The following is a 23,287-nucleotide window of genomic DNA, read 5'->3' as shown; positions in this document are numbered from 1 at the left end:
TCCCACACAACGGCATTTATGTCGGTCATAAATTCCGTATCATTGCGATTGCCCTTCCCACTTTCTCGGGCATTTTCTCGCATGATATGCCACATGCAATACTTGTGGACAGAATGGTTGAAGACATTTGGGCGGGCTTTTTAATTTCCGGGCACTCGGTCCAGTAATTACACATTGAGGTTGTCTTTGCTTTCCCCATTGCTTCGAGGAATTTTTTAAAAATCCACTCAAATGAATGCTGACTCTCGAAGTCAAGTAACCAAGCTGCAAAAGTTATCGTCTTCTTGTTGTGGTCTACTCCGGTGAAGGGAGTAAACACCATGAAATATTTGTTTGTCCCATAAGTAGGGTCAAACGAGATCGTGTCTCCATATAACTTGTAGTTGTTTATCCCTTCCTTATCAGCCCAAATAACATTCGTCAAGCATTTGTTCTCATCCTGATCATAAGCAAAATAGAACCCCTTTGTTTCAGCCAGCATTTTGAAATGCCCAATGAACATTTTAGCATCGTTATCCCCAATGTAACACTTGATATTTCGTTTGATGTTTTTGAAGTCTAGCAAAGAGGCACCGATATTCTGATAACCATTTGAGTATTCCTTGAGAATTTTGAAACTCAATGTTGGACCTATGTTGAGCTTAGTATGATCAATAATGGTCCTCTTAATGTAGTCATGGACGTCCCTTGAGAGCTTTTGGAACTCCCTGTTTTTGACAGAGTAAAGAGAGTGATTGTGAACGTCTACAAAGACATCCACAATATACCCACTGTCTGTCGTCTTTTTTTCACAGGTTCTCAACCTCATGTGCGCCTTGCACCACACCTTGTCGAGCATGCTTCTTTAGTCGTCTAATTCGTCGGTCTTTGTTCTCTCTTCGTACTCAAATTACCACTTCATGATTTGTTGCTTCAAGTTGCGCTTTTCTTTTCATATCTCTATACCCCATCTGTTCTGCACAGTGATTTGACGCTGACGCCCCCTTATATTGCGCATTTGTGTACCTTCTCACATCAAATCCATGCAAGCCGTCATATATCTTTGTAGAACCGCATCGCATCCTCCAAGGTAAGAAAGAACATGCCACGTTTAGGCGTAAAATCACTCTCAACAGTCCTTACCCACCGCTCACTCCCCCGGTGTCTTCTTGTAATGAAGAGTTGAAACAAACTCATCGTTTTCTTAAATCCGAACAGTTGGGCTGGTATATATTGTTATTAGAAGAATCCCCAATAGGTAAGACCGCATTGTCTTCAACAATAGACACAAGAGAAAGATCTCATGACATAAATTAATATAATGAGTACAAATCATTGGACAACAAAATCACAATAACATCACAATAACAAGAGCACGGGGAGAGATCAACATTGCGAATGTGACAATAACAGTATGATAACAGCAGGTGTGAAACAGACGACAATCAATAACATCACAATAACACTAAATGTGTTTATCTTATGCTACTCTCTTATCAGCCGTATATTTTCACGCTACAACACAATAATATCACAACAATAGTAGCATAATATCAGAATAACAGTACAATAATATCAACATGTTTCTCTACTTTTTTACAATAATAGTACGAGAATATCGAATAACAAGATTTCGATTCTACTTTATTACATACAGATAATACTGTATTTATTATGTTACTCTTTTGCAAGGCATATATTTTCATGCTACTGCACAATAATAGCACAATAATATTACAATAATATCACAATAACAGTCGAATAATATAATCATGTTACTGTACGGTTACAATAATAGTACATTAATATCAGAATAACATTTCTCTTTTTCTCTTTATAATACAAGCCGACATAAAGACAATAATATCGAATAACAATTTGAGAAACACATAGAAATCAATAATTGATTTATAAACACTCAGGCTAATAATAGTACATTAATATCAGAATAACAGTTCTCTTTTTCTACTCTAATACAAGCCAGACAGTACAATAATATCAGAATAACAGCTGAGAAACACATAGAAATCAATAATTGATTTATAAACACTCAGGCTAATAATAGTACATTAATATCAGAATAACAGTTCTCTTTTTCTACTCTAATACAAGCCAGACAGTACAATAATATCGAATAACAATTTGAGAAACACGTAGAAATCAATAATTTATTTATAAACAACGGCGGATGAAGAGATAAGAATCAATAAAGCGCATTACTGTTTCCATATTCACTGTCGAGTTGATTTCTTCGCTAACATTGTTATTGATCTCGTTGTCCATCTTTTATACCTGAAAACAGTAAAATCAAGTATTGAATTCAATTAAAATCAACGAATTTACACTAAAAATCAACGATTTTTACATTAATTAGGTTTTTTACATTAATTCCGAAAATACGATTGAATATACTAAAAATCAACGAATTTACATTACCTGTAATTCGATTGCAGCTAAAAATCAACGATTTTGTGTAATTTTATTAGGTTTTTTATGAATTTTCTATAGTCGGCGTTCTGATTTTTGAGTTTTCTCTGTTTTTGATTTGTAGAGAGATGTAGAGAGAGAGAGAATATCGTTAGAATGAGGTTTCTGTTTTCATGTTTCAGCGCTTTTGTATTTTTCGATTTTTTTTTTTTTTTTTTTTTCTAATTTATCTTTTAATCTCAGCCCTTGATTTCTTTTAATCTCACCCTTGATTTCCCAACTCACAACTCACCATAAGACCCCAACTCACGAGATCCCGCCTCTATATATATATATATATATATATATATATATATATATATATATATATATATATATATATATATATATATATATATATATATAGATTTGGGATCCTATGAGAACCACTAATATAATGAGAACCGTGAGAACCAATCACATCCGTTAGATCTCAATAAACAGAAGGGCTGAGATTAAGTCAACAAAATTTAATAAACCTTGTTACCCGTCATTTTACAAATTTCCCAATCTCACTCCTCTTTTTTTCACACCGATATCGTTCTTACTGTCTCTCCTTTCGATCTTTACATTCCTGAATGTCTGATTGAACTCATTCATCAAAATCCGAATGCCAACAATTTCGCTCTTCATATTCGCTTCCATCGCCATAACTGAGTGTTATTCCTGCAAATTCAGGTAATATTTATCAAATTAATAACAATTATAGTTCATTTTTTCCCTAATTTGTCCATGCTTGTAATTATTTTGGGATATATTGTGCGCTTAACCCTAATTTGTAGTAGTTTCTTTAATTAAAGCTAATTGATTGTTACTTTTTGACAAATTCGTAGTTTAATGTAAATTACTTGAGAATTATGTTTGCCTCTAAGCTTGGTAAGAAGAGGATACAAATTCATGCTTTTATGTAATTAATGACGATTGTGTATCTAGTGTTACGTTAATTTGGGACAGACAAAGTGTGATATCGATTTCGCGCCAATTGCGACTATTTTGTTCTTGGTTTAGAAACTCTTACGGTTTTTACTATCTCATCGACTTAAATATAGTTTTTGCTTAATGAATCTATCAATTGGGCTTGCTCTTATAAGCCGTCAGTTTAGTAACATTCTGAAAGCTAGTTCTCCATTACTCTCAGTGTTCAATTTGGTTGGCTCATTTGGTTAATTAAGTTTGCGCCTTCTGGTGTTGTTTATCTTTGCCTGCTCGTAGTTAGTCTTTGGGTAAGCATTTGTTCATTCCGAGAGAAGGAACTGAATTAATTCATTCATCTCCTTTCACCATGTCTCCCTTTAATCGAAATTGGTTGACTCTGTTTGAGAGAGTCTTGCCTTGGGTCGATGGTTTAAATTTAGCTTGTTTGTGACGTGATTGTGAATCGGAGTATCTTATTTTATTGCATGGGTATGAAATTAAGAGGATCCCAACACCAGGATGGATAAATTAAACTGAACTAGACTCGAAAAACAGTCTAATTTGATCAGGATGGGTCGTTTCAGGTCCTGTTTAAGTTTTTCGTTCCACTTTCAGGCTGGATTACTCTAATTTCCTCTATCATATTCCTCAATTATGAAGCTTAGGGTAAAATAGGGGTGGTTTCATATCATTGATATGGTTAGGCCCTTAGGCTTTTGCAAAAGTTAGTATTTATTTGGGAGAAGGGGACTTATTTCTCTTTAATTCACGAGACTATTCTTTGCTATATCTCTCGCTTGATTACATTACGTTACTGCTATTCACAATTTTAGTTACAATTAAAGTGTCGTTTCCTTGTTTTCTTGATTGTACTTTTCTTTCTTTTGCTGACATCTAATACAAGAACTGCTTCAGTATAATTCTCTATTGAGACAATCTTGTGCATGGCTCTGCTTCTCCAGATGTCGCTTGATATGTTTTCCGCGCGTGTGCACTAACGTATGTGTTTCAAACAGGTGGCTTATATGGCGACAGTTGGATCATTCCCATTCAATTCTTTCTTGTCTGGCGTGCTTTTTTGTGTTGGGACAGATGTTCTTGCTAGTGTATGTAAGTCTATCCTTTCACTATTAATTGTTGTTTTTCGGACTATTTCTAAACAGTTTGGAAACGTCGTTTTGTAAACCATGCCTCAGTGTGTCTCCACATTCAAGTTAACAAGTAGAACAAGGAATTCAAGGTATGGTTCGCTAACCTGAAGTTCTGTAGTTAAGTGAAATTGATATGCTGTGTTTGCTTAAAGGTCGAACATATGTGACAAATTTCTATTCATATTGAAGTTGAGCTAGTCAGACTCTTGCCTACAAAATGCTATCTAGCTCAAAGCTATCTAACTTCTAAGTTCTAACTCTTAGAATTAGCCATTGCCTATTAGGACTGAAGTAGCATTATTTGACTGAGATAAGTGATATTATTAGCTATTGCCTATCAAAAACTGTAAAAGAGAAATTTGACTGTCAATTTGCACGACTGTCTGCTAGTTGAGAAGAATGTGTAGTTCTATGTTTGGAATAGTAAAGTTGTTGATGTATAATTTAAACGCATGAAATAAGGTTCTATGTGCATGAAATAAGGCTGTATGTGCATGAAATAAGGTTCTATCTACATTAAAAAGTTCTTCAGTTGCATCAGTTGGTTATATTATGATACTAATTACTGTTGGCTAAGGACGCGTTAATTTTATATGGCCATGAAATAATATTATATGTGCATGAAATAAGGTTCTATGTGCATGAAATAAGGTTCTATGTGCATTAAAAGGTTCTTCAGTTGCATCAGTTGGTTATACTATGATACTATTTACTTTTGGCTAAGGACGCGTTAATTTTATATGACCATGAAATAAGATTATATGTGCATGAAATAAGGTTCTATGTGCATGAAATAAGGTTCTATGTGCATTAAAAAGTTTTTCAGTTGCATCAGTTAGTTATATTATATTATATGATACTAATTACTGTTGGTTAAGGACGTTAATTTTATATGGGCATGAAATAAGCTTCTATGTGCATGAAATAAGGTTCTATGTGCAATAAAAAGTTTTTCTTGATATGGGCATGAAATAAGATTATATGTGCATGAAATAAGGTTATATGTGCATGAAATAAGGTTATACGTGCATTAAAAATTTCTCCAATTGCATTAAAGACATTAATTTTTTTTTAAATTTTTTGATAGTGTGCGTAGATGAGCTCAAAACGTAGCATTACAGGCTAGATTATGAGCCATACTATAAGGACATAAATTATATCTTTTGATTTATCTCTTTGGAGCAATTGTGTTATGTACAACGTATATTAAAGGCTATTAGCTCAATGGTAGAGCGAGGTGCTAATTTTGCACAAAGATATGGGTTCAAATCCCATATAGCCTATCAAACAACAAATTCCATGTTCTACTGTGAAACTTTGCTTTCCATCAGAGTAAGATTCTCTACAATGGTTATATTGTTGTCAGTTTATGAGTTGTAACTCTTTGTGATAGGGAGAGCATGATATAGCAATCATTAGTCAATGCATTCAAGTAATTAGGCTATATATCCTAGCTTGTTAGTTTTGTAGGAAACTTGTATTTGGATAAACCTTAGTTAGAATTTAGAAGGGCTAATAGAAAATTTTCTTGACTGGAAAAAGAAAGTAAAAGAAAGAATGGTATTTCATAGCCAATATGGGAGTCGAACCCATATTTTGTGCATTGCACAATGCTCTACCATTTGAGCTAATTGGCTGAAAGTCAGTGAGACCGTCTGATATTAAAGTTATTGATTTGGACCGTCGATGTTGTTGATAAGAAAAACCCGGCTAAATAGGAGATCACTAGTGCTCCTACAAAGGATGCGTATGTCGAACCTGCCATTTCTGTGGAGATTTAACATATTTTCTAGGTTCAAATCAATATGTTTTCACTTTTCAAGTACTGGTTGTTAGTAACATCACCCTTCTCATCAACACCCCTTTTCTGATATATTGCACAGATTTAAAAGATAGAAAGTTACGCAGGCTCTATAACTGAGTACAAAGAATCTAAAGAGTGAATGACTTCTGAAAGTAAGAAAGTATGTGTATTTGCAAATGGTTATCTGGTGAGATTTATATTGATAAAACAGGCCAGGTTTAAACTCGATTCATGTTCATTCAGTACCACCTTAGTCCACCTGATACTATCACCATGAATCTAACCATAGCTCCTTTGTCCTATGATCCTATCAGGTCATCCTCAAAATGAAGAGTAAACAGTAACATCGCCATAGAACTTGAAAGGCTTACCATCTTTCCTACAAACCACTACAGAATACAGCTCCAACATAGGCTCGGCATAATGGAGATCACGTAAGATACTGATACATTTTACGAAAAATTAGTTAATAACAGATTTTATAGCTACTCATGATCCTTCATAAATCAGCATCAAAACATGAGGTTCACATACCAATTAAAATGGGTTTTTGAGGAACGGTATTTAGGCATGTTGCTGCACATTTTTTTTAAAAAAAAAAATTAGTCCATATCAGATTTTCTAGCTGCATTTATGATCTGCAAATTATCACTATAAAGAGATAAAGAGATGAGGTCTATGTACCTGTCATCGGTCAAGGTTGCTGAAGAAGGATGTTTAGACACTACCTGGTTCAACATTACCCGAGCAAAGAAACAAAAGCAAGAAGCAGACAAAGAACATCGAACATCGAAATTAATTCAACAAAATGAAATTCATTGGGGACAATGAAAAGGCCTTTCACATACCCTCTGCCTTTTGAACGGATCCTCGTCCCTGCTGTTTGAGGCTATAGGATCCCACATATCCCCTGGGATATTATTTCTGTAAAGTTGGTTATATGCACTACTCCAAACAACTGAAAATCGTCTCAGTTTATATTGATAAAACAGGCCAGGTTTAAACTCGATTCACGTTAATTCAGTACCACCTTAGTCCACCTGATACTATCACCATGAATCTAACCATAGCTCCTTTGTCCTATGATCCTATCAGGTCATCCTCAAAATGAAGAGTAAACAGTAACATCGCCATAGAACTTGAAAGGCTTACCATCTTGGATTATACAAATTGATTGCATAATTCTACTCTTTAGTCTTGGATTATAATCGTTTTAGATTAAGACTCTCCTTCCTCCTAATGTACAACTGACTCTACCTGCGGCTGTGCCTCCTCCAAGGAATTTGGGACGACAGGATGTCTTCGGATTGTTGATTGATCCTTCCCAGCTCCTTAACTCAAACACTGATTCTTAGGAATTTGGCAAATGAGAAAACCGGATAATGTTGACGAAGCCTCTTAGCACTAGACCAACGGAATATAACAATCATGGATTAACACATAATGGGCTGTCTTTTTCATTTATGTAAATTCTCAATTTCCCTAACCCTAATTCTCAGTTTCCCCAATTTAATTCGAGAAACCCTAAATTCACAAGCATAATTCATCAATTCCGAAAGTTAATCACGAATTAACAATTCGTCAACCCTAATTTGTTGACGAATTAACAAATTCAAAAAACAGAAAATGGAAATTCAAGGAAATTGATTCAGAAATCAAACAAACCTTGTCGAAATTGATGAACGGTGACGGATGGTTCAATTTTGCGTCTCCATTGATGAACGCAGTAGCAGATATTGAAGCTTGTTCTTCAATTACAAGAACCAGTTTGGTGATCGTGAAGAGAGAGATAAATTAGAGACAAAATGTAAGAGACAGCGTAATTTTGTTAAATGACCGAGGGTTGGATGGAGATGTGGTATGATGTCAGCCATTCATTTATTTAAGATCTATAGCTGTGAGAGGTTCTCACAGTTCTCATTATACTAGTGGTTCTCACCGGATCCCGACCCTATATATATATATATATATATATATATATAAGACAAATATATTGTTTTTCCTTATGCATTCTGATTTTGTCTTATTCTTGACCCTTAAACTTAGATCAGATATATCTATCTTAATAAAAATTTGTGATATTTATTTTGTTATCCCAAAATAATAGTAAAAATTGTTCGCTTATTATATAACTATTATACAAGTATAGAAGTGTTTATCAGGTTTAGTGAGCATATCTCTTTCCTGGTCATCTAAACAGGCCCAGTATGCATAAGGATAAGATCTATAAGCTTGACAGGTGTGGAAGAGCCTAAAAGCTGCTGATAGTACTCACCAAAGGCTCTTCATGGATAACAATATGCATTTCACCAGAAATACCTTGTATTTCACTAATATATTGGCTTTGCTGCCTCTTTTTAATTATGGCAAAAAAGAATCTAGAGCAAATATCGACCTGATTAATGTCATGCAGCTTAGCTCTTTGGATCATGATTTTTGCTTCAACATTCTTAAGTTTTCAGAATTCAAGAGAAACATTTTTCTCTCTGACAATGAGAGCCTCGAAATAAGGGTCACATTGGAGATCCCTGAAAGACTGAGCTAGCTCTTCTCTTTTTTTTTTTTTTCTTAATCTTGTGGTCAATATTGGAGAAAAAAAGCACTGCACAAGGATCTCAAGACATGCTTAACATTCTTAAGCTTGCCAGCAACCTATGCATAGAACTGTTAGTCACCTTTTTACTCCAAGCTTTAACTATTTTGCTCTTATAAGCATGATGGTCAATCCAACAATCCACGAGCTTAAATTATTTCCTTGGAAGGAGATCTCCTAAGAAGACAAGCATAACAAGCCAATGATCAGAGATGCTAGAAGACAAGAATTGAACAGAGGTTTGAGTAAAATCGCGCATCCACCTAGCATTATTCACTAAAATCCTGTCAAGTTTAGAGTAGACTCTAGTGGAATTTGTTAGAATATATTGACCAAATCAATTTTGTATATTTTATATACTGTACCTTAGCTAATTATAGTTAGGTATCCTAGTAATTAGGAGTGTATCTCTCATCCTAGTTTGTATTTATATTGTGATTATTTATGAATCAATTTAGCATTATCTTTCCATCTTCTATCAGAATTATCCTGCTTATTAAACCTGGTGAATTTACAGCCAGTACCAGACAACTCATCTAGGCCACAAGCATTCTAACAAGAATTAAATTCACTAATATCAGCAAGATCATGGGGGGTGTTGCTAATCTTTTTCGGTTCATTCCTGATGATGTTGAAATCGCCCATAACAACCCATGAGCCAACCAAGGCAGCCAAGTTGGACATGCAGGTCCAAAGGTCCCTCATAGTAGTAGCACTATTACTTCCATAAATCACAGAGAGATGAAATTTTGTTGCCAGCAACAAGGTAATGAATATGACAACACAGGATCTGAAATTTCTTGTGAAATATAGTAACCTTAGTAGTTGCAGAGCCCCAAACTAACCATATTCTTCCATTATTATGTAGTGACTATTATAATTGTAAAAATGCTGAAATCTACCAAATTTATTTCTTAAAATCCTAATAGATTTACTCTGCTCGACTCTAGTTTCCAAGAGATCAAGTATATCAATTCTATTAGTTTTAAGGAAATTAATAACCTCTAAATGCTTGACCATCTTATTGATGCCTCTAATGTTCCAAGTAGGGATAATCATGTTGGATGGATATGGGAGAGGCGGGGGGGGGGGGGGTCCACTATTGAACCATTCACTAATTCATCAACATGAAGAACATTAAGGACAACATACCTGTTAGGGGATAAGAGTTCAGAACATGGTGCAGTAACCACTAAGGCCTTAGCCAACCTAGAACTCAAAACACCATGATCAGGAGGGTGCCCTAGTACCCTGCATCATGAGTGTATTACAACAACCTTAGGAGGAGAGCCAGTAGACTAGTCATTAGAGGGTGAGCCTAACACAATATTGCATTCTGAGCTTAACTCCTCACTCAAAGTGTAATACCCGGATCTTTCGAGACTTCTACAAGATGCTCTAAGGAAGGGAGTAGACCCTTAGGCTTGAGGAGAGTCGTAATCGTGAGTAAGGAGAGACGCACTACACCGAGTGTGACCTATACTAGACCGAGTGTGAGCATGCTAGACCGAGTAAGTGGCACTCGGCCGAGTGTACAGACACACTCGACCGAGTACAGTGTGTTAGTGGCGATATAAACTATGTCGAGATCTAAAATCTGGCTAACCCTAAATCATTTTCTTCTGTCTCTCTAAAGCCTACAAACAATCTCCTTTCTCAATAGAACTCTCCCAAACACCCTTCCATGGAATCTAAGCTTGAGTTTGAAGATGAAGCATCCTTTCCTCTACCTTTTTCTCGATTTATCCTTTGTAAGTCACATCTCACCTTTTCCATATTCTTTCATCAAACCCTAACATTTGGGAGTTTTTTTGGGTAGTATTAATTAGTAATTATAATTAGTATTATGGGCAATTAAAGGGTAATAATAAGGGTTTCTATATAGTATAAGAGTATAAGATGTGTTGTCATGGTAATTATGTGATTTATGTAGGATATAGGATCAGACGATTTAATGAGACAGATGCTTGGCCGTCTCGAGTTGCTTATGAAATTTGCCAAAAGGTAGGGATTCCCTACTCGGTTTTGATAATATGAGTGCTTACATATGTGTTCATCGTTATTACTTTCATAGTAACTAGTTTAGGTCCCGTGCAAAGTTGCACGGGTATGTTTAAGAGAATTTTAAAACGAAAAAAATAGTCAATACATGAGTATTGTATATGTATATAAAAAATTATTTTAGAAATTTGAACAATAGGTTTGTGATTTGCCAACTCCAAACTGACTCTGTCATCGGTGAGAAATATTTAAGTCACATCGATGAGAAGTATTTGGGTCACATTGATAAAAAATCATCACAAATTCTCATTTGTGATGGATCAAATATTACCCACTTGAGTAGGTAAAGACAAACACTTTGTGATTCCCTAGACTTGTCTTACCTACACAAGTGGAAGATACTTGACCCGTCATAAGCTTGTGGATATACCTATCACAAGAGAGACTTATTGAAAAAACATTTGGAATACATACATACTCACATTGATGAGTAATAGGAGATAACAATTCCATTTTGTGTTTTACTAAATTTAGAGTGTCATAGTTACGTGTAGTAAAAAAAATGATCTACTCCCTTCCATGCCAATTTCATTGTCCTTTCTTCTCTTAAAATTTGATCAAAATTATCATCCTGTTAGTAAGTATTTACCGTTTGCAATATAAATCACTCATGCTTGCCATTTCATTAGCTTTTTTAAAATTCATCCAAAATAGAAAGTAGGACAACATAATGAGATGGATAGAGTACAACACGTCGTCAACACTAAGGCAAAACCTGAACCTGGTTAAACTTCCCACATAATTGAATAATTTTATAAAAATCGAATTTACCAATTCCGAAGGCATATCAAACCTTGTCGTTTACAGATATAAAGTAAACGTTTTTAAGAAATATGAAGTGCACATGAGATAAATTGATTAAAGGTTGAAAACTCAAAAGTTATAAATAGTGCAAAATGGTACTCTCGGTTTACTGGATATTATCCATAATCCAGACTTGTGAGAAATGGTAGCAATCTTGCTCACGCAGAGTACTATTCTCGTGTTTTATAATCTTGTGACATTCTTCCGCATAAACTCGTCTTATAAAATCTGCATGCTTGACATAAGCATTTAATCACTTGTCGACAAACTAAAATCTTCATACAGGAATAAAAATAGTCCCTTCTGCCATAATACATTTAGTGGAACTAACTACATTATATTAGTAGTAATAAGAATTACTGTACTATATTAGAGCTAAATGGAAAGATGAAGGGTTTGTGTACATTGCAGTATTGCACTTAGTTATATTCGACTCATTTTTTGCTACAGGACTATAAACAACCATTTTTATCGGTCTTACCAGACCGTAAGAGATGTGACTTTTGTAGTGGCAACTGACAACTTGACAACCAAAAGAGTTAAGCTCAATACATATTTAATGACCCATGGTTAAAGATTTTGTTAAGAAAATCATTATGAAGATCACCAAAAGTTTGGTATCGACCATGCTAATGAATGATGATATTATAGATAAATAAAAATGGAGTAGCAATGAACATCGAAAAGTAAAATTGCATAGTTTTTTGAGTTTTTTGATAATTTATACCTTCACTAACTCGCTTTTTCAAATCTTATACCTAAGATAACTTTTTTTAAAATCTTATACCCAAAATAACATTTTCTTCCAAACTTGATAATAAATCTTAAAAAATGTCTTAAATTGACGATTTTGCCCTTACTAATTTGATGGTTTTTAGTAGTGGTAATTTTGAATGTGTGGGTTAATAGGTGGGAAAAGGATGATGGTGTTTAATTAGTAAGGAGAAGATTGTCAATTCAGAGCTTTTTTTCGATATTTAGTATCAAGTTTGGAAGAAAATTTTATTTTAGGTATAAGATTTTAAGGAAAGTTATCTTAGGTATAAGATTTGAAAAAGTGAGTTATTCAAGGTATAAGTTATAAAAAAAAAAAGCCTAATTTTTTCAAATGTATCAATTGTTAAAAAAATTGAAGTTTTGCATTCTACTCCCTAACGCTTTCCTTTTGTACTGGCATACAGTAATGAGAAATGAGAATCGAAAACACTAAAACAAAAGAATAAATACCGGTTTATGGTTAAGCCCAAGAATTATCAAAAGCAGCAGAAGTAATAGCCATAGAAAACTCATGAAAACTGATACAACCAATATCCCCATCGGTATCGGCTTCCTTGATAATCCCATAAGTGAGTTCATCACCAGTCAAAACATGACAAAGTTTAGCCATAGAATGTGCGAGTTCGGCGGCGGTAAATAACCATTATGATCCCTATCATACATATCGAAAAGCTGTTTAAGCTGTTGTTCAGGGTAAGGACATTTTGCGGTTATTAAGTCTGGTGCTACTAATGCTATGAATTCTTTCCATTTATTATTCTTATCTGCTGCTTGTATTAATGCTTCTATTTGTTCTTCACTTGGTTTCAATCCTAATGAACTTAATAACTACCCCAGTTCCAATTGGGTCAGTTTTCACTGATTTTATCAATTTTATGTGTCATCGTTGAGTGATGTAAAATTTAGGTGAATACATATGTATCCCTATGATACCTTAAACTAAAGAGTTCATAAAATGACTCATCTGGAATTTTGGCATGTTATCCTTTGTCTTCAATATTCTTATACGAAAAATTTTATTGATTACTTGAAGAAAACTTCTGATTCCGCAATATCATATTATGCATATGAGTGTCCATGTTTATGACTATCAAAAGGATATAGTAATCTACTTCAACTACTCTGTAGACAAAAGGATGCATAAAAAATACTTAGCAAAGTGACATACAAAATTCACAATGTTTGGATAAAGCAAGAAGTATTATTACCAAGAGGATAAGTTTGGTTTCAAACCCCGGTTCGAATATGAGGAACCATCGCTTGGATCGAGATATCATTCAAAGAGGGGCCTAACAGCAGGAAAGGAGAAGTATTCTTCGTAAAACGACATGTCACCATTGGAGATATTTCATAAGATCGGAAAATACCATCATCTAATCATGAGATTTTTGAAAGGCATGAAAATGGGAAAAAATTGTTTGATCGTTTTTATTTGAATCTTCAATGGCTAGCAAATAAAAAATGGCAGCAAAAGATCGATTTTCACCATGAAAATGAATTTTGCCATGGAAAGAGAATGAAGAATAACTGATGAGAGTAATTTGATAGGAGTATGAGAAAGAGAGGTACAGGGTTGGACGGCTAAGAAAAAGATAAAACTACTCGATGAATAATTTTAGGGTTACACTTCTTTGGGCGGGAAAATAATTAATGAGAGCATGACACGTGGATAGGATGACGTGTCCTGGTTTTGTTTTATAGTTTTATATATAGATATATAGATATAGATAGATATAGATAGATTGTTATAGTTGCATTATAACATGTTTAATAGATAATTGTTGTTGGTTGCATCTTATTGATGGGATTTCATTATGACATGGTGAAGGGTCATTAGTGTTGGTCTCATATTATCATTGGATTTGCATTATAACATGAAAAGGAGTAAATCTTATTAGTCTTATATCGTTGGTGAAATTGCATTTCGATATGAGAACAAATAGTTGTTGGTACATGTGTCTTGACATGTTTGAGATTCATATTCCATGTGAAGGTTTTCATATTTAGCATATTGTGTGCCTATTGTAACATATGTGATGGTTGATGGATGTAGGTGGGTGATTGGTGGAGTTGTTGTTGTGTTATACAGTTGTTGAAAAGACGTAAGACGGTTCAGGATACCGTCTTACGCTGGGTACGCCTCTTGGGGGTTTACCATCCCAAGACGGACGTGCACATTTATGGCTTGAGCACAAAGGAACTCGTGTGGTGTCACGACGTCTGGCAGGGGCGGTTGGCGCCCGGGCTCGGTACCACGGCTGTGTCCCGAGTACCTATTTTACGGGCTGTGGTCCGGCTGTTTGGTGGCGATGTTGTGATGCCGTCACCCGGCTATATGGATGCGGAATTGTGGTGGATGGAGACTTGTGACTCGTGTGTTTCATTATTGCATTTATGTCCATATTCACATGTTATCTCTTGAGTGATTGTATTATTGAAATCGAAGCGTGTTAGTTGTGTGTAAACTGTCGCCTTCTTTAATTGGAGTGGCATGTGATGAACCATATAATATTTTCGGTCATATGAGAGCATTTTGAGCACATGTTTGGACTTAGTGACGAGCGGGACGGGTCGAGCCATGATTTTTGGTGTCCATTCGAGTTGTCACATGGTCGATGTAGTTTCATTAGAAAGGTTGTAGTAGCATGGGACTTGTATTATTCATTTATTCATGTATATAATTCATTAAACATGTTATTTATATAAAGTGTTACTTAATTCAAGTTCCGATTCACTGCCTTAGTAAACCGAGATGGTGACATTCCCGATTACCTTAGCTAGGTAAGAAGGGGTGTTACACAAACCTGCTAACATCTCTACCGGAGGAGCTGAGGTACCACCTACCAAGTGACATTTTAAGGCAGTTTTATGAATAGGTGTAATAGTCCTAGGTTTCTAATAAGATGGTAGTCGTTATACTATCTATCAAACAATAATTTATTACTCAACTAACAAGCATATCATGTAAGTAGAGATCGATTCCCGAAGGATGATTGTTTTAAAAAGTTATCAATGCAAATAGTGATGTCTTATGTCACGAATTGGGGTTGTGTTTGTGTTCTACACTTTTTTTTTTGGGAAAATGTAAGTTCCCATTAAAAGATCCAAAAGTGTCCAATTACAAACAAATTCTGAGTCCTACTCAATATTCAATATCTAGACTCAGTTACACCTAATATACTCCACCCAAGCTAAAGCTAAAACATTTTTACTCTTGACTCAACATTGCTCTAATCGTTGTTTGACATCATTTTTCACACTAGCTACAACAACCTTAGGTCTAAGAACATAGCCATCAATTCTGCTGCGATTCCTACTTTGCCATATATAATACATCAGTCCAGCCAAAATCATTGCTATCACTTTCTTCTTACAAGCAGTTGCTTGTCTTAACTCAATCCACCACCTGATGATATTTTGCAGGGGCAGATTGACTTGGCACCAGTCTGATAACAACCTTCTGCATTGTCTATGAAAGATCATAGATCCATATTAGACTCTCTAATAAAATTAATTTATCTCATAAATTGTTATTAAGGTGATCTATGTAACATGCATGCTAAGATGAAAGCATAAAAAGAAAGTATAAGGGAAAACAATTTCCTTACATTGAATATATGGTAAAATGAGCACAAACTAGTTCTCCTCACTAGTTTGTTCTTGAGCTAAAATGATATGGATGATCCTCCTTGAAAAACCTTCAAAAAGAAAGTCTCCTTCAAGTTGCACCCAAGAACTAACTCAATAATAATAACAAGTTTGTACTAGTATTCTTGTGGGATGGGGGTCCTGAGTATGTGAGAGCTCCTTTGGTGGCATGGGATAGGGTGTGCAAAACAAAGGAGGAAGGGGGACTAGGTTTACAGGACATGGAGATGTGGAATAAGGCTCTTGTTGGGAGATTAGTGGACTGGGTTTATGAAGGCAGGGACTCGGTTTGGGTCAAGTGGGTGGAGTGTAATCACCTGCGAGGAAGGTCTTGGTCTGAATATAAGCCTAGCACTAATACTAGTTGGGTGTGGAGGCGTATATGCAGGGTTAAAACTGAACTAGCAGCTGGTTATTTGAATGGCAAATGGCATGAACAACCTGATGGTTACTCTCCTGCAAGATGTTACAGGTGGTTAAGAGGGGTGCAGACTAAGGTTGGGTGGTATTCTGTGATTTGGAACCCCTGGAACACGCCAAAGCACAGCTTCCTGGGGTGGATATGGGCTCATGATGCTCTGAAAACAAAAAATAAGCTTCTGCAGTTTGGTGTTACTGATGATGCAGATTGTATGTTGTGTGGGCTAGGTATCGAAACTCAGGAGCACCTGTTTTTTTACTGTCCTTATAGCAGAAGAGTTCTTCATGCTCAAATCGTGGTGATGGGAGGAATTCTAGCTACTCATGATATCCTGGAAAGGTGTATGCGGATCCTGGTTCTCAAGTCCAGAAAAGAGTTTTGTATGCTTTGCTTGTGTGTTTGGTGTATCGGCTATGGCGGCAAAGGAATAGATGCGGGTGGTGGATATGCAGTGCTAAGACCGAGAAACTTAGCTCTCTGATTATGCAGGAAACTAGAGCTAGAATCAGGAGTAGGGACTTATCAATGGTGAAACAAGATGATGTTGATTGGTTACATAGCATGACTCTTTTGTAATAATCTATATGACTCTTGTACTATGATATCCTTTTATTAATATACACTTACATCTTACCAAAAAAAAAAAGTTTGTACTAGTAACTTGTTAATATTGCTCCCTTGATAAATATTAATAATATCACTAACTTATCTTAGTAATATTATTAATGTATACTAGTTGATGAATTATTATTGTAGAGAGATAGAGAGAAAAGTTCACATGCAAAATGTAGAGTGTGAAATGAGGTAGTGTAAAAATGTGAACAAATGATGGAGTATATGGGGGAAAAGTGGCGGGTGGGTGGAGTGTGGAAGTGGAGGATTTTGTCTTATATTTTTATCTTACATCACATGCAAAATGTTGTATAAGATTAATTATGGTAGTATACAAAATAAGGTAAAATGATTATGTGAGTAATCATCCACTACACTTATTTTACACGGTCCACTTGACCATTTACGGGTCCATGTTGGTTCTTATATTTGTCGCACAAATCCGTGTAATTTTTATTTTAAACATCGTATCATGTTTAAATACTTCCATAATTAATTCGTCCAATTCACTCCGTAAATATACGTGTACCACTACACATATTATTTACGTACTAATATTAATCACATTAACCAATTAGTACAATTTTAGCAAATTAACAGTTAATTAACTAAAACCCGTTTCCCAAAACTTATTATTTAATTATCGCATAATTAAATAATAACTGCCGCTCCTCGAGTTCACAACTCGAAATCTCTCTAAAAATAATCGACTAACCTCTTAGTCTATAAATCAAGGGACTAAACAAATTGTATCTCATACAATTAATTAGTTATCAATTTGGGTTTGTTCCTTTAGGTGTGACCGAAAGGGGTCAGTTGATCACCGCCGTCTCACGACAATAACGTCAAACTCTAGTCAGCCAACCGTTATCGATTTACGTTAATCAACTGACGAGGATCAAATAATTAATTATCTGATGATAGTCCAATAATGAGATTTATTATGTTAACGCACTATTGTGGAGGACACTAACTCCAACAATCTCCCACTTGTCCGACACAAGGTGTGCGCTACCAATTCTCTTGTTCGTTTTAATCTCCCACTCAATGCAAGGTGTCTTTCAGGTCGCACTTGCACATGAACACATCGCGAGTGGTTTTCTCGATCAGGAGTGTGACTACCTGACCAGAAAAATCTCTCACAGATTACTTCCGAGCGTGGCCACGCATTTGTAGTCATTAACTCCTCGAGTGGACTTGAGATATAGTTACCCAACGTGGGTGGACAATTCATGTATGCCCTATCTATCCTATTGCACAATACATCTCACCATGACCTAGTAAATGCCCTTTTGGCCTCCTTTCACGGCACGACCTAGGACAAAAACCAAAGTCACTCGGAAACTGCACCTGCTCAGATAATAGTCTCCAGTCAAAAGAATCGACTCATTAGAACATCTTAGAGATCCCCGCCACGACCAGGCATCTATAATAGAACTTAGGGACTCTCTAAATGGTCACTGTCCGGCAAAGTGTCATACACTCTGCCTATGTAATCGACCAGTCATCACATATGACCTTATGGTGTTGAACAACCATCAATCGACTTACAATCTAGTCACTCCGAGACGTCACCTCATTAAGTGACTAGGGACAAAATACAATGTTCATCTTATTCACTTGAATAGTGTTCAACATTGTCTCCACAACTTATTCAGATAAACAAGGTATTAAAATTTAGTCACACTAAATAAAGATTCATAAAAGAATGAATACGAAAACAATGAATGTGATTATCATATATATAATAAAAGATACACTATCCAATTATTACATATCCATAATCTAAAGAAAATCTGGTACTCGTCTCAATCCCATAGAGATGACATGACCATCATGCTTAGCCTTTGATAAAGGCTTGGTTAAAAGATCAGCAATATTATCATCTGTCCCAACCTTACAGATGTCAATTTCCTTCCTTTCCACATAATCTCTAATTACATGGTATTTCCTTTCAATGTGTCTAGATTTGTTACTAGACTTAGGCTCTTTGGCTTGAAAAATAGCTCCACTGTTATCACAATATAGAGTGATAGGATCTTTGGCGGAATGGACTACTCCTAGCTCCTCCATGAATTGCCTAATCCAAACAGCTTCCTTCGCGACCTCGGACGCGCGCAGGGTACTCACCTCTGTTGTAGAATCCGCAGTAACGCTTTGCTTGAAGCTCTTCCAGCAAACAGCTCCTCCATTTAGCATAAACACATAGCCTGATTGGGATTTCATGTCATCCCGATCGGTTTGGAAACTTGCGTCCGTGTAACCTCTTACACGCAACTCAGTTTCTCCTCCAAACACTAAGAACGAATCCTTAGTCCTTCTCAAGTACTTAAGGATGTTCTTTACGGCTATCCAGTGACTCTCACCAGGCTTGGCTTGATACCGACTTGTCATGCTCAAGGCATACGCAACGTCGGGGCGAGTGCAAATCATAGCATACATGATAGACCCAACAACGGAAGCATAAGGGACGGTCTTCATGTGTTCGATTTCCTTAGGGGTAGAGGGAGACTGTGACTTGCTCAAAGTAATCCCTTGGCCCATAGGTAGAAATCCTCTCTTGGAGTCTTTCATATTGAACCGGTCAAGAACTTTGTCAATATAAGCTTCTTGACTCAATGCTAGTATCCTCTTGGACCTATCCCTATAGATCCGGATACCTAAGATTCGTTGTGCCTCTCCCAAGTCCTTCATTTGGAAGTGTTTCCCTAGCCACTCCTTAACGGAAGTGAGTGATGGAACATCATTCCCAATGAGCAATATGTCATCCACATATAGGACAAGGAATGCAACCTTACTCCCACTAAACTTCATGTATAAACACGATTCTTCCACACTTCTAGTGAAACCGTATTGTTTAATGACATGATCAAAGCGATGATTCCAACTCCTAGATGCTTGCTTAAGACCATAAATGGACTTCTTGAGCTTACACACCTTCTTAGGGTTAGATGTATCCACAAAACCTTCGGGTTGTATCATATACACCTCTTCTTCTAGAATCCCATTCAAGAAGGCGGTTTTGACATCCATTTGCCAAATCTCATAATCATGAAATGCGGCAACCGCTAAGATTATCCTAATGGACCTAAGCATAGCGACTGGAGCGAAGGTTTTGTCATAGTGTAAACCATGAACTTGGGTGAAACCTTTGGCCACCAATCTAGCTTTGTAAACATCCACATGTTTATCCACGCCGAGTTTAATTTTATATATCCATTTACACTAAAGAGGTCGCACTCCCTCAGGTAAATCCACCAAGTCCCATACTTGGTTCTCGTACATGGAATCCATTTCGGACCGCATGGCTTCTAGCCAAAGCGAGGAGTCGGGACTGGACATGGCCGATTTGTAGGTAGTGGGTTCATTACTTTCAAGAAGTAACAAAACACCATCCTCTTCGATGTTACCAAGGTAACGGTCAGGTGGATTAGAAATCCTACTTGACTTTCTAGGAACAATTACCGTTTCAGAGGAAGAGGGAATGCTTTCCTCCACGTTCTCCTCTACCTCATTCTCGGTTTGTGGCTCTCGAACTTCTTCAAGTTCAAATTTTCTCCCACCCTGTCTCCTAGAAATAAACTCCTTTTCTAGAAAGACAGCATCACGAGCCACAAACACTTTGTTCTCGTGTTTATTGTAGAAGTAATAGCCACGTGTTTCCCTTGGATATCCTACAAAAAGACATTTGTCAGACCTGGGTGCAAGCTTATTGTCAGACTTGATCTTAACGTACGTTTCGCAACCCCAAATACGCATGAATGACAAATGAGGGACTTTCCCTGTCCATATCTCATATGGAGTCTTATCGGCCGCTTTAGTCGGGCTTCGATTTAGTGAAAATACTGCAGACAAGAGGGCAAAACCCCAAAATGAACTAGGAAGCTCAGTTAGACTCATCATGGACCGAACCATATCAAGTAAAGTTCGGTTTCTCCTTTCGGCCACACCATTTAATTGCGGTGTGCCAGGAGGAGTCCATTGTGATACTATACCACAATCTTTTAGGTGTGAATTAAATTAAATATTTAGATACTCACCACCACGGTCGGACCGTAGAGTCTTTATCCTTTTATCCAATTGGTTCTCTACTTCTTTTTGAAACTCTTTGAACTTGTCAAAGGCTTCACTCTTGTTCTTCATTAAGTAGACATACCCATATCTACTTAAGTCATCAGTAAAAGTAATGAAGTAGTGAAAACCTCCTCTAGCGGTGATGGTTAATGGTCCACACACATCCGTGTGTATGAGAGCCAAAACCTCACTAGCTCGTGTCCCTTTTCCCGCAAAAGGTGCACGAGTCATCTTGTCTAGAAGGCAAGACTCGCATGTACCATAAGATTCGAAACCAAATGGTTTGAGCACTTTTGATGAAGCAAGTCTCTTAATGCGTCTTTCGTTTATGTGGCCTAAACGACAATGCCAAAGGTAGGATTCGTTTGGATCACCCTTTTTGAGCTTTTTAGTTTCCATATGATAAACGTCATTAACATCATTTAAAACATAAATGCCTCCAATTGAAATGGCCTTGCCATAAACCACATCATTAAAAGAAAAAGTACAACACTTGTCCTTAATCATAAAACAAAAACCTTTCGTGTCTAACGCGAAATGGAGATGATGTTCTTAGTTAAAGTTGGTACAAAATAACACTTATTTAAATACAACTCTAAACCACTAGCTAAAGTGAGCACATAGGTCCCTACGGCAACGGCGGCTACTCTAGCTCCATTGCCCATGCGGAGATCCACATCACCTTTTGCTAGTGCTTGCACGTCCCTTATACCCTGCAAATGGTTACAAAGGTGAGAGCCACATCCGGTATCAAGTACCCAAGTGGAAGTACAAGCATAATTAACGTCTATCACATAGAGAGAGGAAATCATACCAATAGGCGTCACACGCCCTTCCTTGAGATCCTCCAAGTATTTGGGACAACTCCTCCTATAATGCCCCTTCCCCATTACAATGGAAACATTCGGCCTCGGAGAGCTTGACACTTTTTGCCTTGGGATTGCCATTCTCAACGGCCTTCCCCTTTCCCTTGTCATTTTTCTTTTACGATTTCTTGAATTGGGACTTTTCTTTCCCTTTTCCTTTCTTGACTCCAAGAGACATGTTCTTTAACTTCATGGTTAAAACATCTCCCTTTTCACTCCCACTAGCCTCCATATCCCTCTCCGCTTGGGAGAGGAGTGCATGAATTTCATGGTAACTCTTATCCATGTCATTTATGTTGTAGTTTACCCTAAAGTGGGCAAACTTGGTGGGGGAGTGAGTGGAGGATTCGATCCACCACAAGAGTTTTAGGAATCTTACACCCTAGACGCTCTAGGATGTCAACATATTCGACCATTTTGAGTACATGGGGACCAACCTTTTGGCCCCTCTCAAGCTTAGTTTCAAAGAAGCGTGCCGTCGCATTGTATTGACGGACTTTAGGTGTTTGTGAAAACATAGTGATCATACGAGTGAATATCTCGTAAGCATTTAAAGAAATGCATGATAGCTTGAGCTTTGGCGATATTGACCATATCAACACATTCTTGATATCATTCAACATCCTCACATAGTCATCATAGGCGGTCCGCACCGCCGATGAAGCTCTTGCACCGGGCTCAATTGGAGGAGCATCGGTCAAGTAAGTGAGCACATTGTTGGACAACGCGACACTTTTGATGTTGGATTCCCATTCAAGAAAGTTACTACCGTCATCTTTTAAAATACATTTGTCCATTACGGACCTTAGCCATGAATCTTTGCCTAGTGAAGTAGTCGATGGAGTTGATGAAGTTGCCTTTGCGAATTAAAATGCTACAACAAAAAGGAAAAATTAACATTCTTTGTTTTAAAAATTACTTGTAAAAACATGTTTAGCAAGTTTTAGTATTTATATAATGACCTCCCACTAAATTATATAAATGATTCCAAGACCCAAATATTAAACAAAAATGAGCATCGCTTGGGCGAAACATCCCATAATTGCGTAAATTCGGTAAGTCACGTTGACTAATTCTACCCCTAGAACTCTTGGTCGACGAATTTCCTCAAATTCA

The 23,287-nt window shown here is 36.6% G+C and overlaps 2 long non-coding RNA genes across 2 annotated transcripts; both read right to left on the bottom strand.

Annotated features, from left to right (window-relative positions):
• Window positions 1–6,532: 6,532 nt before the first annotated feature.
• LOC141646072 (uncharacterized) lies at window positions 6,533–7,060 on the bottom strand. Its single transcript, XR_012545320.1, has 3 exons — window positions 7,000–7,060; window positions 6,850–6,891; window positions 6,533–6,757 (listed from the first exon to the last, which is right to left on the bottom strand). It is a non-coding gene; the product is annotated as an uncharacterized LOC141646072 (long non-coding RNA).
• A 4,694-nt stretch (window positions 7,061–11,754) lies between these two features.
• LOC141646071 (uncharacterized) lies at window positions 11,755–14,126 on the bottom strand. The gene is made up of 2 exons (XR_012545319.1): window positions 13,759–14,126; window positions 11,755–12,001 (listed from the first exon to the last, which is right to left on the bottom strand). It is a non-coding gene; the product is annotated as an uncharacterized LOC141646071 (long non-coding RNA).
• Between the last annotated feature and the right edge of the window lie 9,161 nt (window positions 14,127–23,287).

Source organism: Silene latifolia, chromosome 3, assembly GCF_048544455.1.
Source record: "Silene latifolia isolate original U9 population chromosome 3, ASM4854445v1, whole genome shotgun sequence".
Lineage (NCBI taxonomy): Eukaryota > Viridiplantae > Streptophyta > Magnoliopsida > Caryophyllales > Caryophyllaceae > Silene > Silene latifolia.
Note: the sequence above shows the minus strand (reverse complement) of the source record. Positions and strands in the feature narration are given on the sequence as shown.